Source organism: Rhinichthys klamathensis, unplaced genomic scaffold (genome assembly GCF_029890125.1).
Source record: "Rhinichthys klamathensis goyatoka isolate OS25496 unplaced genomic scaffold, OSU_Roscu_1.1 h1tg000242l_1, whole genome shotgun sequence".
NCBI classification, from domain to species: domain Eukaryota; kingdom Metazoa; phylum Chordata; class Actinopteri; order Cypriniformes; family Leuciscidae; genus Rhinichthys; species Rhinichthys klamathensis.
Window position 1 is genome coordinate 3,377,986 of NW_026606764.1, and position 4,391 is coordinate 3,382,376.

Consider the following 4,391-nt stretch of genomic DNA (forward strand, 5'->3'; position numbering starts at 1 on the left):
TAACAAGTTTGCTTATTTCATTCATGGAGTGATTTTTTGAGCATGGTCACTATGACCTATGTTCTACAGTAAAAAAAGAGCATACAAATAAGTAAATGATAAAAAAACATTAAAAAAAAAAAACATGAGTAAGTGATGATATAATTGTATTCAGGTATATCCCTTTAAGCTGTGGAACTGTTTTTTTATGTTCACTTGCCATTTGTATTATTTTTAATGAATGGTTTAATTAATTAGTTCAAATTGATTGTATTTTTAACTCTATTTTTAAAAAAAATATATTTTTTAACATATTTCAGGTAGTTTCCAAGGCAGCATTTCTGCATTTGAAAGTTTTTCATCTAATATGTATACTTTATATCAGCTTTCGCTTTACACACACATTATATATTAGTGCTGTCAATTGATTAAAACATTTTAAACTACATTAAATTATGTTTTATTTAACAAGGTTCGGGAGGAGCAGGTGCAGATAATTAACCCAATCAGCACAAGTGGAGATCCAAGAATGGGTAATCAACTCAGGACAAGATAAATAACAGCAGAATCCACCTTTGTTCTTTGACAGTTTATCAGCATCCCACCTCCACCCCATCTCCTCACTTTTAGTTCCATCTCTAGTTCCATCTACTCTTACCAACGGGGGGAGTACTCTGGGTTTGGGCAGAAATTCCGAGCTCGGAGCCCTCCACCCGGACAGCACGCCAAGCAGCGTGGGAATTATACCGCGGCCATGGCCGCCGTTGCCCTACACTTTGGCCTTTATGCCCCGTGAAAAAAAAAAATCATCGTACGGCCACAGTGGCCTGTGTGCCCTGGCCCTGTCCAAGTTCCATGTATAAAGCGCCAGTGCGGCATAGTGGGCTTGCTTTGAATTACAGCGAGCCACCCAAGTAGTCTCTTAACTTCAATTAGTTCGTGGATGCGCGCAGGTGCAGTGTCATAATCACATCGATGATCTCACGCCTCAAAACAGCAGTGCAAGAAGCATGTAACGTCAGCACCAACAAGAACGACACTCAGGAAAGCATCGGCGCACTGAAGCGTTTTTTTTTAATAGTTCAAAGTTACTATAAGATTTAATGTTATTACCTTGACAAACTATACATAATTAAAAAGATATAAGACTCACGTTTCAGTATTTGACCACTATTGTATTCTGAGAAATTTATATTGACAGACAGTTATGTCTTAATTTGCGTCAGACGCTCCCATTCATAAAAAACTCCTGTGCTGTCAACATGACAGCGATTCACAAAACAACGTCCCTCACGGCTTTTAGCTCAAAAGTGTGCAGATTTGGAGAAATATTGATATATTCTCAGTTTACATCAGATTTCTATTGACAGGAATAATATTTTATTGAATTTATAGCCAAATGCGTCGATGTTATCATTATGAGCGCTGTATATTGATGTGCTGTGTTTTCAATTCATACCAGCAGCCTGAGGGCGCTCTACTGAACATTATAGTCCATATTTGAAACACATGAAGAAGAGCGTTCGACAATGCAGGAAATCTCAAATCCCCGACCACAAACAGAGCTAACAGATCGCTGTAACATGCAGATTATGTCGTTTTGAAGACAATAAACATTTTTGCAATGATATTTGACTTACCTGTGTTCTTCGAGCCATGTCAGGCATTTTCATAATAATAGATTATATGTATAATGTTATGCTAATCGATAGACTTTATCATCGTTGCATTATACATAAAATATTATATTTTCTGTCTGATTTTTTTTTATCTGAAGCCAAATCAGATCACAGAAGGTTATTTAGAACACTCGACTTGAGTTATAAAGTAAGTTTGGAGCACAAACATGGTTTTAATCTCATACATTTTCGTGTATTGATGGTCTGCTAAGCTAATAAATAAAGTCATATGACATGATCTTGAAAAACATTAACCTAAATACAGAGTTTTAGACATATCATCTTTAGATTTTAAGTATAACATGGTCAGACATGTGGCTTTAGCTGCAGTGCATTTCTAGATTGATACAATGCCAACTTCAATTTTATTTTCAAGAAGATGTTTCATTAAAAAAAATTCTCATAATTTCTGAATTCTCATGTTTCTGAATGCTTTTATTGGCATTTATGTTGTTTCTATTGTTGTGTGAGGGTGTATACTTTCTGGATGTAATGGCGCTCTCGCTCTCTCTCATAAATTTTTTTATTTTTTATTAAAAAAGTCATAATCCATGTCTTATTCCAAATTAAGATGTTATGGTATCAATCTGAATGGGAAAACCATCGAATTGTACTCAATGGCCTTTGTGCCCTGTCATATGGCCTTGGTGCCCCTAAAAAAAAAGAAAAGGTGGAGGTCAAATGGCCTTGCCCCTAAAATTACATAATTCCCACCCTGACGCCAAGTACGCATAACCTTTACCATAATAATTATATGTAGATGTGAACTCGTGAATCAAACTGTAACGTGCTTGGTTGTAGCAATGACTCACTCAACGAAGGAATATACAGGAACACGGTTTAATGGAAATCTTCACAGGAAACACGTAGAAAGAAACACAGGAAACACAAATAAACTCAAGATGACCAAACTCATGATTCTGTCCTCTAGTCCGTGAGTTCTCTAGTTCTGAGACAGGATCATGGCAGACCCATGTTTGTGTACAACACATGGTCTTTGGTTTGGGCCATGTGCTTGTGTGTCTCGTTACTTTACCCCGCCTCCTTGTTATCCTCATTTGTCATGATTGTCTAGTTAGCATCACCTGTTCCCTTTATTGGTTCTCCTATTTAGTCTCCTTGTGTTTGCTGTCTTGTGTCGGTTCATTGTGATCCTTACCTCTGTGTGATCATTGTGAGTTTTGAGACCTTGTGATTTCCTGTGAGTTTCCTGTTCCAGAGTATTGTCTAGTTATTCTTTGTGTTTTGTCTACATTTTGCCCCCTCGTGGGTTTTGTTTTCCCTGTTTGTTAGTAAATAAACTATTTGTTATACATCCTGTTTGCGTTTGGGTTCACCCGTATTTATCGTGACACAAACATGTGACACAAACATTTTTCTGTGATTAATCACAGTTAAATTCACTCAAGTTTTTATAAGTTTTTAATATGTTTTATAATGTAATAATTTCACACTTAATCTCCAAATTAATGTAGAAGCAACAGTATATTTTAAATACTTGTTTAATGACATCTTTTTTTATGAATGAAGGCCAGTATCACTGATACTAATACATCTACTGATGTCTTGATGAAAATGATTCCAATGATTCCAGTGATTCCCTCCCACCTTAGTGTCTCTTAGTGCATCTTTACACTCCCCGACAGTGAGCACAGCTTGTTTGGCTCTGGACCTCCAGTTTGTTGAAAAAGCTTCCTCCCACTTTGGTTTATCTGAGGCTGAGTTCTTGTTCAACACCTCTTTCCATCTTGTTGCAGCTCTCCAAACCCAGGCAATGACCCGGATCAGCCTGGTCAGGCTGCTGAATTTCTTGATGTCAATCAGATTGGTTACCGCAGAGCCGCTTGGTAATCTTTGGATCTGAGTCTTAGGTTCATCTAGGTTATTTTGCTGTGCCTCACTCTTGTCTATCTTGGCCTGCGCTCCTGTCAGTGCTGCCGAGAAAGCTTTTCCCTGAAGTTTGTTTTTGCCTTTTTTGGTATATGTGGCGACTTCTTTGGCTGACTTATGTGGCCATTCCACAGGTTGTCGCAGAAACACTGGTCCATTCTGCCACATGGAATCTTCCTGGAGGTCTTCTGGGGCTGCCCCTCTTGTTATAGCATCATCAATGTTCAGGTATCCCGGGATCCACCACCAGTCTTCGACTGATGTGGATTTTTGGATCTCCCCAACTCTATTTGCGAAAAAAGTTTGATATCCATAGTTGTCTCTCTGGATTGCACCCAGCACAGTTTGACTATCCAGCAGATGGAGCCATCGTTCAATTTCTATCCGACTGTGCTTCTCAACATAATTTCTCAGTCGTGCTGCATAGACAGCACCGCAGATTTCAGCTTTTACTGGTTCTCCCTTTTGGTCCAATGGTGTGAGTTTTGCCTTAGACTGAACCAATCTGACTTGGATGCCTTGCTCGGTCTCCCATCTGAAATGCACTATGGCTCCATAGCTCTTGTCACTTCCATCAGAGAATGTTATTCCCCAAGGTTTTCCAATCCAGTTGACTGGTGTGAGGCTTCTGTGGAAAGTGATTTAGCCAAGATGTGTGTATTCCTCAAAGAATTGGATGGCTTCTTCCCTCAATTTTTCTGACAAAGGTTTGTCCCAAGTGTCTCGGGTCAGAGTTTTGCCTCCAGCTTCCTGAAATGCCTTTCTGACAAGAATGGCACCCTTCTGTTTGGCAGGTGTGACGAGGCCTATTGGGTCATACAAGCTAGCTACTTGGCTCAGCAG